Below are 13,546 nucleotides of genomic sequence, written 5' to 3' on the forward strand. Positions count from 1 at the left end.
ACCCCGCCTCCCTCCCTCCCTCCTTCTCTCCCTCCCTCCCCGGATGTCTAGAAATGAGGGAAGAGGACTGCAGGCTGCAGGCTGCAGCTCCTGCTGGAGCTCAGAGAGAAGCCGGGCATTCCTCAGGAACCTGTGCAACGGGTTTTCTATCCCCAGAAGGAGTCCCCGCAGCCTCCTTGCAACCCAACCCATGTGATCTGTCCGCCCCCCACTCCACTCCCGCACTCCTGCGGCTCTGCGTTCTCTGGCCAGGCTCTCTAGCCATCGCCCAGTGCGCCCCTCCCCCTCCCCACTCCCTTGCTTCCCTGGTGCTGCATACAACAGCACCAGGGCAATCGGCAAGTCCAAGCCTGACCAAGTCCAGACTGCCTTCTTTTCTCTCTGTTCTGGACTCTTCAAGATGCCCTTTACCCATAATAAAACCCTTCCCTCACGGAGATCTGCCAGCAGTTTCTTTACTGCTCTCCTCAACAGTCTCTTCTCTGCCCTACACCTCAGCATAAAAGCACTGGAAAGAAATAAAGCTCTGTGGGCTCTGTGAGCTCTGTGGGCTCTGTGGGCTCTGTGGGCTCTGTGGGCTCTGTGGGCTCTGTGGCAGCTCTGTGGGCTCTGTGGGCTCTGTGGCAGCTCTGTGGGCTCTGTGGCAGCTCTGTGGGCTCTGTGGGCTCTGTGAGCTCTGTGGCAGCTCTGTGGGCTCTGTGGCAGCTCTGTGGGCTCTGTGGCAGCTCTGTGGGCTCTGTGGCAGCTCTGTGGGCTCTGTGGCAGCTCTGTGGGCTCTGTGAGCTCTGTGGTAGCTCTGTGGTGGCTCTGTGGGCTCTGGAGACCTGAAATCAGCACTCACGCTACGGCTTTACTCACTGAGCCACATCCCCAGGCCCAAAGTGGGGCTCTGAGAAGGTGCTGCCCTGCTCTTCAAACCTGTACAGTGCCTGGCTCACCAAGGGGCTCTATGTCCTTGACTGACACTGTAAATTTCCACTATGCCCACTACCCAACACACTAAAATCTGTTGTGGTTGTGGGTTTGGGGGCGGGTGTGTTTACTTGTTCGAAAAAGGGTTTCTCTGTGAGGCAGTCTGTCCTAGAACTTGCTCTGTAGACCAGGCTGGCCTTGAACTCAAAAGATCCTCTTGCCTCTGCCTCCAGAGTACTGGGATTAAAGGTGTGTGTCACCACTGCCCATCAAAACCTGGTATTTTAGCAAAATGGCATCGTGTAGTCACGTTAGCTAGGTAAGATTTGGAGACTACTCGGCTCAGCCGTTAAATGTACTTTGTTGTTACAGAAGACCAACCACTTCCAACTCCAGTTCCAGGGGATCTGATGCCCTGTCTAGCCTCTGTGGCAGCCAAGCACATTGTGGTGCAGTAGGCATATGCAGGCAGGACAACGCATGCACATAAAGTATAAATCTAGAGAAATTAAGAGTCTATTTCTTTCAATAGGAGAAACAAAAGGCGCACCAAAACACAAATTTTATGTTTACACAGATTTTTTTTAAATGTCATCAAAATTAAAATATAATCTGCCATTCTCTGAATATTCCAGTGATCAAGTGATTACAAATAAACATAGAATGGATCACAGCAGTATTTCCCATTTCAGTCATTCTCATTCTCTCTCTCTCTCTCTCTCACATACACGCAGGAGCACCACCATCCAGTCAGTCCCCAGGCTATGCACGTATACAAGTGTGGGTGCTGGGACTGAACCCAGATCCTCTGGAAGAGATCTAGTGACCTTACCAATGAGCTATTGCTCCAGTCTGAAATAAAAATGTTTTTTAAAAATTTTAATGACATTACTGAAAACACTTACATAAACACTAATATGAACAGTCCCCCATTCTCAAAGATCCTCTGATTTTCTTTAGTGACTCTTGCATATTCTAATTTTCAAACACAGTTATCCTCCTGTATTGTTGACTTTTGCATCTGGCTTTACAAGAACCAGTATTTTCAATACTCAGCGAGCACTACGGTTCTTCAGAGCACGCTAACACTGCAGCTTTCCGCCATGGGTCTGCTGCTGCTCTGTAGTCTCAGGCATTGGAACCGCAAGGCGCTCGCTATGACGTCACTAAAGGGCTGGGCATGCCCAAAAACAGTGGTGTGGTGTGGTGTCTGAAGACAGGTTCTCACTGTCTCCACTTCCCAAGTTCTGAGATTATAAGCATGTGTGACCATGTGTCAATATGCAGCTCAAAAATGAGAAGTTTTAAGTTGCTGCAGCCAGGCAGTGGAGTATTCCTTTAATCCCAGCACTTAGGAGGCAGACAGACCTCTGCTGAGTCTGAGGCCAGCTTGGTCTACAGTTCATTCCGGAATAGCCAGGACTATACAAAGAATCAAAGAGCCCTCCCTCACCATTCCTGGGCCTGGGTTCGATTCACAACACTCACAAATGGAGAATTATAACCATCTATAACTCCAGCTCCAGGGATCCAACAACTTCTTCTGTCCTCAGGAGGACATCTGCATAGTCCCCCTACACCCCTCTAACACACACACACAGAGAGAGAGAGAGAGAGAGAGAGACAGAGAGACAGAGAGACAGAGAGAGAGACAGAGACTGAGATATACACGATAAATAGCCCCAGCATTCCAAGTATTATTAAATTCCTTTTCTTTACTCAACCTACTTTTTTATATTAAACTTATCTAAAGTTTAATATAAAGTTTAGTTTAACTTATCTCCTTTAAGTTAAACTAAAGTTCTTTAAAAAAAAAAAAAGATTTCTTTTTCCATATGTCACAGACTGAGAACGCAAAAGCATGGAACAGAAACAGCTGTGGCAGTTCTCCAGCCAAGGCTGCGCCCTGAGCAGGAGCTGCACTCTGCCGCATTCCACTGCACATCTCTAGGTGGCAGGACAACAGGGGTCCCCAGATGGCTCTGCTGATGCTGTATGTCCCGCCCTATCCTCCAGGTTTATCAGCACTAGACTCAAAGCAGGGGAAGTCACTATGCAGGGCAGACACGCCAGGGCAGAGTAGGTCAAACTGCTCCTCTTATTTTTAACAGTTTGTGGGGGTTGGGAGGGTCCCCAAAATACTGCTTTAAATCTAATAAAATACGGCCTGCAAAAATACCTTATTTCCAACTAAAATTTTATAAGTAAGTAAATTCTAACACATGGAGAGACATCACCCACAATTTTTACTCTTTAAGATGGTCTCCTAAAGATATTCTTTGCATTTTTCAGTCACACAAGACCTCCCAGGTCTCAGCAAGGACCTAACCCTGTTCCTGCAAAGAGGAAGGGGATGGGGCAGTAACCTTTCTAGGTACAGTGTCACTTCTGGAGGCTCCTGGGGACCCTGACACAAAGGAGGAAGAGAATAATTAACCAAAGCAGCTCCACTTCCTGCAGGCCAGGTGCAGCTTGACATGCTGCCCATGTCTATGCTCAGCTGACAACCCAGGGACCATGCTCCACTACCATTTCACAAGGGAGGAAGCCATCTCCCTAGAAGTGACTCGCTCGAGGACACAGCACAGGGTCTGAAGCTGGACTGTGACTTCCCACACAGGAAACTCCTATGGTGACAAGGTGGCACTGCTGCTGACTAGTTCAGGAAGTCAGCTCTGTGAAGGTCACTAGTGTCGGGCACCGCCTCCACCCTCTGATCAGCAACACAGAACATTCTGACCTCTCTGGTGAGGGGTGCACAGTGGGACACAGAGCATCCACCTGGTCTTCTGGCTACAAGAGGACAGGATCATCCTGTCCTATCAGGAATCCCTTGTGGCATGCTCAATAAGTGCCTACTATGTGCCACAAAGCAGCAAAATATGTTCCACTTGAGTCCTAATGCCCACCCTCAAAGACCTCTAGATATACCAGGAAAGGAGAAGCAACTCGACAGACATGACTTCATGTCAGGAGTGCACAGGATGAGAGCAGAGGCAGCACAGAAAGGGACACACCCACCCGTGCCTGTCACAGCCTCACAGGGAGACTGGTCCAGAGAGCTAAGCATCCTGCATCTCCACCAAAAATGATACAAAAGGAGGATGTGCTGTGTTCACTTTGATGTCTTCTTTTCTCTCAGATTCATCTTTATTTTCCTCTGTCTGTGCAAACGAACCCTTCACAAGCATACACACACAGTGCCCGTGAAGCAGGCCGCTGGGGCAGGGGTGCAGGCAGTTGTGAACCTCCTTATCTGGGAACTGCCCAGGTCCTCTGGAACAGCAGCAAGAGCCCTTACAGACAGAGCCGTCTCTCCAGCCCCATGTTCATGGCTTCTAGAACGGAGTGTATTTCTACGCTTTATAGGGTTAACTATAGACTTGTAGAAGCTGAGCTAAAAATCAGGCTGCTATAAGACGTGCACGAGTTTCCTCTGTATCCACACTACTGCTAGTGCAAATCTCGTACTGCATCTCTAAAACCTGGAAACACTCGGTGTCACCCCACACCACCCCACCCTCCCTTTAAGACGAGGTGACAGGACGGAAACTTAACTACAAACCCTACCTAACTCAGAAGTAATGCCTGGACCTGGCGAAGGCTGCCAGCAGCCCCCCGGGAAATGCAGCCTCCCCAGGAAGGCTGTGTGCACTCCTAGAGGACTAATCTCGTTCCTTCAACAGCCCTGCTCCCAGGGTGGTTGGCTTCCTGTGAGCTGCCTCTTCTGACATGTTCCTGCCCACGTAACTGCTCTGCACCCCACCCTGCTCCTGCTGGTTCTGTCTTGCTTGTTAATATCTCAATGAGACCTTCAGCACCACTGCTCAGTCCCCACATCTCTATGGCGACCAATCCTGTCAGCACAAGTCAAGTGTGTCTGTGTACATTAATTTATACGCTAAGAGAAACTGTGAAAAATATAGCAGCTGATTTATTCAACTTTTCTGTAGACGTAAAAATCTTCAGATTAAAAAGTCGAGAGTTAGCTGGGCGGTACACACCTTTAATTCCAGCACTTGGGAGAGGCAGGTGGATTTCTGAGTTCGAGGCCAGCCTGGTCTACAAAGTGAGTTCCAGCCAGGTCTAAAAAACCAAAACCAAAACCAAAAAAAAAAAAAAAAAAAAAAAAACAACCATAGATCTCATGGGGCTGGAGAGACAGCTCGAGGTTAAGAATGCTTGCAGAGGAGCCTGGCTCAGTTCCCAGCACATACATGGTGGCTCACCACCGTCTCTAACTGGAGGTTCAGGGAACCTGATGCCCACTTCTGATACTGCAGACATGCATACATCGCACATACATGCACTCTGGCAAATCACTCATATATATAAAATAAAAACAAATCTCTTTTCTTTTCAAGTTGAGAACTGAGTTTAACAGCATTCACGATAATAGGAGCACAGAATAAGTTCAAGGCTAGCCTATGTCAAAAAAACAGGTAGGGGGAAGCTGAGCCTGTCTATCCTCTAGCCAAGCCGCTTGTGATGGACACAGGCTAGCCAGGCTGTCTGGAAGGAGGCTGGAGTGCCGTGGAGGGGAGGCAGCAAGCGAGCGAGGCTGTGATACAGGAGCTGGAGCGTGACTCAGCTCCCTCTGTCCCTGGGACTCAGCCATCTCTCCGTTCCTATAGCAGAAGGCAACTCCTGTATCCCTGCAATAACTGTCATCTTTCTTAAGCTCGGTAAGCTGTGCTCAGTAAGTCTGCTTACACTCAACGGAGTGCGGACAGCAGCATCGTGCTCTCTTCACTACTGGGTTTTCAGGATACAACTCTCTTACGCAGTGTATTAATGTCATATTTCCATCACTCCCAGGAACAACTGTGAAGACCCAGCACACTCGAGTGCCTGAGCTGTGCTCACTGCTGACTTGGGTTTCTTTTTCAGAGCAGGTAGGGTGAGGGGCAGAGGCAGGTGGCCCTGCAGGAACCCACACTGCTTCCCTGACACAAGTCAGGGCAGACACGCCCGCTGGCAACACCACCGTGACGCCCTGGACTTGCTCATGAAGGCGAGGAGCTACAGAGACAGGCCACGGCAGCCACCGTGAGGATGGAGCTCGAAGGTGGGACAAGACACCAGCCTGGCTGAGGACACGGAGCAAGACGCTCAAGTCTAGAACACATCCAATCAGTGCAACGAAGAACTTGGTTATTCTTAGGAATTGAGGCATGAAGAAGTGGCTGAAAGTGTAGGTTTCAGGCCTGGCTAGCTACATGAGATAAAATTCTGTAAAGCAAGAATACAGGAGACTTCAAGAAAGCAAGGCAGCCATGCAGGAGACACGGATCCACAGTCCCAGCCCCTTGGGAAGCTGAGGTAGGATTGTTTGAGCTCAAAAGTTGATGGCAGACTGTATCTGGGAGGCTGGGAAAAGATTTCCAGAGGCTCTCTGGCCAACCAACCAAAACTAAATAAATAAGTAAGTAAATAATAAAGGAAAGATACAGGGCACAGGAAAAACACACACACACACACACACACATACACACACACACACGCGTGCTGGCGCATATGAAGGAATGAAAGGAGCCAGAGGTTAAATTAGGAGTATCTGCAAGAAACTCAGGTAAATGGGAGGCTGTGGAGCGTGCCCATACTCCCATCCCTTGGGAGGCTGAGGCAGGAACATTTCTGAGGTCAGCCTGAGATACAGAGAGACTGTATTAAAAACACTAAATGAAGAAAGGAGAAGAGGGGTGGTGGAAGAGATGGCTCAGTGGTTAAGAGCACCGACTGCTCTCCCAGAAGTCCTGAGTTCAATTCCCAGCAACCACATGGTAGCTCACAATCATCTGTAATGTGATCAATGCTGCCTTCTGGCGTGTCTGAAGACAGTTACAATGGTCTCACATATATAAAATACATAAATACAAAAATAAAATAAACAAACTAGCAATTAAAATGATTTTTAGAAGGAAGGAAGGAGAAAGGAAGGAAGGAAGAAGGAAAGAGGAAGGAAGGAGGAAGGAAGGAAGGAAGGAAGGAAGGAAGGAAGGAAGGAAGGAAGGAAGGAGGGAGGGAGGAAGGAAGGAGGGAGGGAGAAAGGAGGAAGGATGAAAGAAAGAAGGAAGGAGGTAGGAGGAAGGAGGGAGGAAGGAGGAAGGAAGGAAGGAAGGAAGGAAGGAAGGAGGAAGAAAGAAGGAAGGAAGGAAGAAGGGAGGAAGGAGGGAGGAGGGAGGAAGAACGGAAGGAGGAAGGAAGGAGGATGGAGGGAGGAAGGAGGGAGGAAGGAAGGAGGAAGGAAGAAAGAAAGGAAGGAAGAAGGGAGGAAGGAGGGAGGGAGGGAGGAAGGAGGGAGGAAGGAGGGAGGAAGGAAGGAGGATGGAGGAAAGAGGGAAGGAGGGAGGGAGGGAGGGAGGGAGGGAAGGAGGGAGGGAGGGAGGGAGGGAGGAAGGAAGGAAGGAAGGAAGGAAGGAAGGAAGGAAGGAAGGAAGGAAGGAGGAGGGAGGACAGAAGGAAGAAGGAAGGAGGGAGGGAGGACGGAAGGAGGAGGGAAGGAGGGAGGAGAGAGAAGGGGAGCACGCAGAGGAGTTTCCGGTGGCACAGCAGCCAGGCTGACACAAGGCTATGACTGGCTGCCTATAGTGAGGCTTGGGAACTTTAAAGAGCAAAGTAGAAAGATGTGAAAATCCTGCATTTTTCCCAGAAGGGAGCATATTTAAAACTGAGACTAAAGAAGGTGATGGTTTCTCAAAAAAGATGAAAGCCACTAAAAGGAAGCCGGGGTGCTGGGGAGCCGTTGGCCGCAGGACAGCAGTGGCCGGCTGTCTTAGCAGAGCACCCAGGCTCCACTGCATAAGGAACTTTGCTGAGCCGGGCGGTGGTGGCACACGCCTGTAATCCCAGCACTCTGGGAGGCAGAGACAGGCAGATTTCTGAGTTCGAGGCCAGCCTGGTCTACAGAGTGAGTTCCAGGATAGCCAGGGCTACACAGAGAAACCCTGTCTCGAAAAAGCCAAAAAAAACAAAAAAACAAAAACAAAACAAAAAAAAACCAACACCTTTGCTGAGCAAGCATAAAATAAACACCGGAGTTCAGACCCCAAAACCCACATAAAAGCTGCGTGAGTGTAGTGGCCACCCACAAACCCAGCACCCAGAAGATGGAGATGCAGATCCTAGGGCAAGTTAGCTAGCAAGACAAGGTAGAATTAGTGAGCTACATTCAGTGAGGACCCTGATAAGTTCAGTAATCACAGAGGGTACCCTGTCCCCCCAAAGATGGAAAGGACAGGGGCTTTTCCAGGCTATTCATCAACACTGGATTTGGGGAAAGGGGCTAGACACACCATGCCATCATGGTCTCATGTTCCACATGAGGCCCAAGGAGCAGACTCAGATCCTGAGGCTTGGGGGGGAGCTCCTTTACCAGTGACAATCCCACAGGTTCTAGACACTCTTCAGAAAGCACATGAGCTGGGTGTGGCAGTGCTTGCCTGTAATCAGAGCACTCGGGAGGCTGAGGCAGGAGGATGCTAAGTTCCAGGACATTCTGACCTAGACAATGAGGCCCTATATTGAGCGAGAAGGAGAGGAGGAGACAAAGAGGGGAGGAAGTGGAGAAGAAAGGGAAGAAGGGAGGAGGAGGAAATGGGCAGAAGAAAGGAACACTTCACCATTCTACCAGAAAATAAAGCAGAAACCACAGGCGGGGCGGGGCAAATACTGTTCCATCTCCAGTCACGAAACCAGAGCCCCTCTAGCTGGGTGCAGCTGAGGTTGTGGCTGCACCCACACCGACCTGGGTTACCCTGAGATCTGAGTTCCAGGTTCAGAAGGTAACAAAGAGCCGGTGGCCTCTCAGACTAAGGAGATGGAAAGCTCTGTCCGACTGGCTCCACTCTACTAGCCGCTCACCCGAGCCCTAGGAGAGCAGGGACTTGGTCCACTCTTACCCTGGACATCCTTAGCAACCCTAACAGCCGCTCACCCAGGGAGCACTTAGTAAACATTTGCTGAACAAATGAAAATGTCCCGAGAAGGACAGGTGGCGTGCGTTTCCCAGAGACACACATCACACATGGATACCCCTCAGCCCGGAGCTCTCTCCATCTTTCTGCTTTCTGCTCTCCGAGGCTCAGACACTGCTCTCCTTTAGCTTCGGTCCTGTTAACAGTGAGTGCAGCAGAGCTGCTGCCATGCGCGTCCCCTTTGTGAGCTGACTAAGAAATCAGAAGGATGCAGAGCCTCCCTCAGGAAGCTTGGCAGGGCAAACAGCCTGCGAGGGGCTGTTTCAGCTGCACTGCAGCCGGGTTTGTTCATTTGGTTGGTTTGGGGTTTACTGTTTGGTTGGCTTTTGTTTTCTGACACAGGAGCTCACTGTGTAGTCCTGCTGGCCTGAACTGCTAAGTAGACCAGGCAGCCTGTTAACTTGGAGCCCGCCCGCCTGCCCCTGCCTCAGCAGTCCTGGAATTAAAGCTCAGGCCACCACCCTTGGCTCTCTCCCTGGGGGGGGGGGGGGTTGTTTAGTGCTGGGGGTTGAACCTAGGGTTTTACACATTCACAAGTGTCTCCCACTCAAGTTGCACTCTCAGTTCCTTTCCCTTTGGTTTGCTTTTTTGAAACAAGGTCTCACTGTGTAGCCCAGGCTAGCCTTGAAACTTTCAGTGATCCTCCTGCCTCAATTTCCCCAATATGGAAATTACAAGAAGGTGCCACCATACTCAGGTTAAAACATGATTCTTAGCCGGGCAGTGGTGGTGCACGCCTGTAATCCCAGCACTCTGGGAGGCAGAGGCAGGCGGATTTCTGAGTTCGAGGCCAGCCTGGTCTACAGAGTGAGTTCCAGGATAGCCAGGGCTATACAGAGAAACCCTGTCTCAAAAAAAAAAAAAAAAAAAAAAACCAAATCCAAAAAAAAAAAAAAAAGATTCTTACAGCTATAATTTTTTGTCTACACCAAAAAGATCAGGATAGACAAGCACCCTACAGGTGCCACTTGCATCTTTGATCCCACTTAGAGTCAGTGAGCCAAAGCCAAGCAGTATCTGCTTCTAACACTGGTCCACAAAACAACTCTAGAAACTGACAAAGCCCAGGAGACTGGAACAGCACTGTACTGGAGAAGATTGCTTGCCACACAAGCACGGGGATCTGAGTTTGGCTCCATAGCACCCACATAAACCAGGGCACGTGGCTACATCTATAATGGGGAAGGCTGGGAAGGCAGATAGATGCCTGGAGCTCACCAGCCAGCCTGTCAAGCCAAGGGAGCTCCAGCTTCAGGGAGATATTATTTGTGAAAATGAGGTAGACGGGCAACTGGAGAATATGTTAACAGTAACCACCCCGATCTCCAAGAACACAAGTTCCCACGAGTAAGCAAGCATGCATACACACACACACACACACACCATACATATGCACATATCTATTTATGTATCCAGTTAACAGTGTGTACTAGCTGGTTTTGTGTGTCAATTTGACACAAGCTGGAGTTATCACAGAGAAAGGAGCCTCCCTTGAGGAAATGCCTCCATGAGATCCAGCTGTGGGGCATTTTCTCAATTAGTGATCAAGAGGAGGAGGGCCCCTTGTGGGTGGTGCCATCCCTGAGCTGGTAGTCCTGGGTTCTATAAGAATGCAAGCTGAGCAAGCCAGGGGAAGCAAGCCAGTAAGGAACATCCCTCCATGGCCTCTGCATCAGCTCCTGCTTCCTGACCTGCTTGAGTTCCAGTCCTGACTTCCTTTGGTGATGAACAGCAATGTGGAAGTGTAAGCTGAATAAACCCTTTCCTCCTGAACTTGCTTCTTGGTCATGATGTTTGTGCAAGAATAGAAACTCTAAGACATAGAGTTAACCTTTTTTAATTGTCTCACCACAAGATAATCATTGTTTTTATCCAAGTATACTTTCCCTAGGGGTAGGAGCACTTAGACTGGTGGTAGAGAACTGGCCCAGCAGGCATGGTCCCCGAGTTTAATCACGAAATGACAAAAACAAACATGTTTCTTTTAGGAGAGTTTATATGTGGTAAATAAAAATTATTTTTCCTTTAACAGCTCCATATTCCTCTCATCTCATTCAAAAATTTTAATTGCTAATTTTTTCTGAATGCCCATACTGTCTCCCAATATTATAAAGAGGGAAATTTCCCTGTTAAGTTGCACAGAAAGAGTTCTAGGTACTGCCTGCTGCAGTGGCCCATGACAGTGATCTCAGGGCCTGGGAGACAGGCTGGCTTGCCTGGAGGTCTGGGCTGGCCTGGGCAGATGGCTTATGCCTAGATAATAAAGGCTATTTTTTTTTACTTTCTAGTAATTTTTAATTCCATCCCAGAAATAATTTTCCACATTAGGACATCCATGTATTCAAATTTTCTCTGTAAATGTATTTTGCTATTTTTTTGAAAGTTTAAAATTTGTACATTATTTGTAGCTAACCTAAATACCTGATGGGCTATTTTGCTATTTTTAGAAAACTTAAAATCTGCTCATTATTTGTAGCTAACTTAAATACCTTGTTTACAGATAAAACTTATATAATAATTTTTTAGGTATTATATAATAATACCTAAGAGACTAAGGGCGGGGGATCCCAAAGTCGAGGATAACTTGGGCTTTAGATTAAGTTCCTGTCTTAAAAAACAAAAACTAATACTATGAGAAAAAAGTGGCTTTATGTACACACACACACACATACATATGGGTTATATGAGTATTCTGCCTACCTGTCTATCTGTGGACTACCTATGTGCCTGGTTCCATCAGAGGCCAGAATCAGGAGTCAAATTCCTTGAAAATGGAATTTCAGAAGGTTGTGAGCCATCATAAGGGCTCTAAGAATCAAACCCAGGTCTTCTGGAAGAGCAGTCAGTGCTTTTACTGCCACGCTATTTGGCCCCTGGATAACACACACAACACACACACACACAATTCTTTTGTTTTTCTGTTTGTCGAGACAGGGTCTCTCTGTGTAGCTCTGGCTGGCCTGGGACTCTATTCTGTAGAATAGGCTGGCCTCGAACTCATAGAGATGGACCTGCTTTCTGTCTCCTGAGTGCTGGGATTAAAGGTGTGCAGTATCACTGCTAGGCTGGGTTATATTTTTTGAAAACATCTGATGCGCCGGGGTGGTGGGTGGCGGCGCACGTCTTTGATATCAGCACTTGGGAGGCAGAGGCAGGCAGATTTCTGAGTTCAAGGCCAGCCTGGAATACAGAATGAGGTCCAGGACAGCCAGGGCTACACACAGAAACCCTGTCTCGAAAAACAAAAACAAAAACAAAAAACAAAAAACAAAAAACATTTGATGTAAGTTATAGCCTTATGTATGATTCATATTTCTTGAAAACAAGACTTTATACTATAAATACAAGATCAGGGGGTGGAGAGTCAGAGCTCTTTCAGAAGACCAGGGTTCAATTCCTAGAACTCACATGGCAGGTCACACCCATCTGTAACTCCATTTCCAGGGCCACCCTCTCCTGGCCACCAAAGGCACCAGGTACATACAGTACACATGTATCCACGAGGGTGAAACATCCACATAAAATAAATAAATCAATCTTCAGGCAGTGGTGGTGTATGCCTTTAATCCTAGTACTTGGGAGTCAGAGGCAGGTGGATCTTTTGAGTCTGTGAGCCTAGGTCAACACACAGAGAAACCCTGTTCAAACAACAACAACAAAACTAAGAAATTATTTTTTAAAGGCATGATCAAAGTAGAAACTGTAAATAATAAAGTACCAAAATTTTGTTCAGATTGGAGAAATAAGATGTACAACCATGTACCTCAGTGTGAGGTATACCAACTGTAATCTCAGTAGCAGTCAGAGGGCTAAGGCAGGAGACAGGAAGAGGCTCCAGATGTGACTTGGCGGTGAAGATCGTACCTGACATGTGCAACGCCCTGGGCTTTATCCTCAGAGCCAGAACAACAACAATGAACCTTACAGAAACCAGGGTCATTTTGCTTAACACTACATCATGGCCAGTACTGCCAATGGCTTTACTTTATACAAGGGCTTGCTAGATGTTGGATGCACACCAACGTTATTATTAACTGTATACAAGTCAACCCTCAGGGAAAACAGTAAGTCCCATGGGCCCACTGTGCCAATGCACCGCACAAACCTCAAAGCAGGGAAACAACGCCTGACAGTCATCCCACACACGGGGAAGCCGAGGCTCACCAATGTGATACAAAGAAAATACAGGTCTATCGGACCCTGAATCACAACTCGAATAAAGGTTTCTCCCCAGCATCCTCTTCGCATACCAAATGGGCCTTAATGTGGCAGCAAAAGAGAAGAAAAATCTACTAACACAAGGTAAAAACTAGGGTCACAAAGGGACACTGTCTTGTTCTGCCCACCCACCTAATCAAACACACGTTTACCCTGGGCCATTCTGTGCCCAGCCCTGAGCTAGAAAGGGTTAAAATGAACTGTAGCCCGGAGCCTGAGCTAACCTTCCAGCTGACGGAGACAGGGAGACAGCGGCAGGGAACAGGCCTGGTTTTCTTCTGTTGAGAGAAGGAAACAGGCTTTTTCCTTCTCTCAAGCCCTCCCCATCAGTTCAACTGCTGCTGCTACTTGCTGGGATGGTACAGAGAGGTGGGCTTACACCTTCACCCGAGCCTCAGGAGCACATCTTAAAACCGTTCAGGGGAGCCGGAGAGATGGCT

General features: G+C 48.2%; 2 protein-coding genes across 3 annotated transcripts in view; one reads left to right on the forward strand and one right to left on the reverse strand.

Moving 5' to 3' along the window:
• Ube4b (ubiquitination factor E4B) overlaps nucleotides 1-13,546 on the reverse strand; it is a 101,951-nt gene that overhangs the window by 73,757 nt on the left and 14,648 nt on the right. The window lies entirely within an intron of this gene.
• Lzic (leucine zipper and CTNNBIP1 domain containing) overlaps nucleotides 11,917-13,546 on the forward strand; it is an 85,168-nt gene continuing 83,538 nt past the window's right edge. The window contains exon 1 of the mRNA XM_052178187.1: nucleotides 11,917-11,932. The gene's annotated coding sequence lies outside the window, so the exon portion shown is untranslated. The remainder of the gene's footprint in view (nucleotides 11,933-13,546) is intronic.

Source organism: Apodemus sylvaticus, chromosome 3 (genome assembly GCF_947179515.1).
Source record: "Apodemus sylvaticus chromosome 3, mApoSyl1.1, whole genome shotgun sequence".
NCBI lineage: Eukaryota > Metazoa > Chordata > Mammalia > Rodentia > Muridae > Apodemus > Apodemus sylvaticus.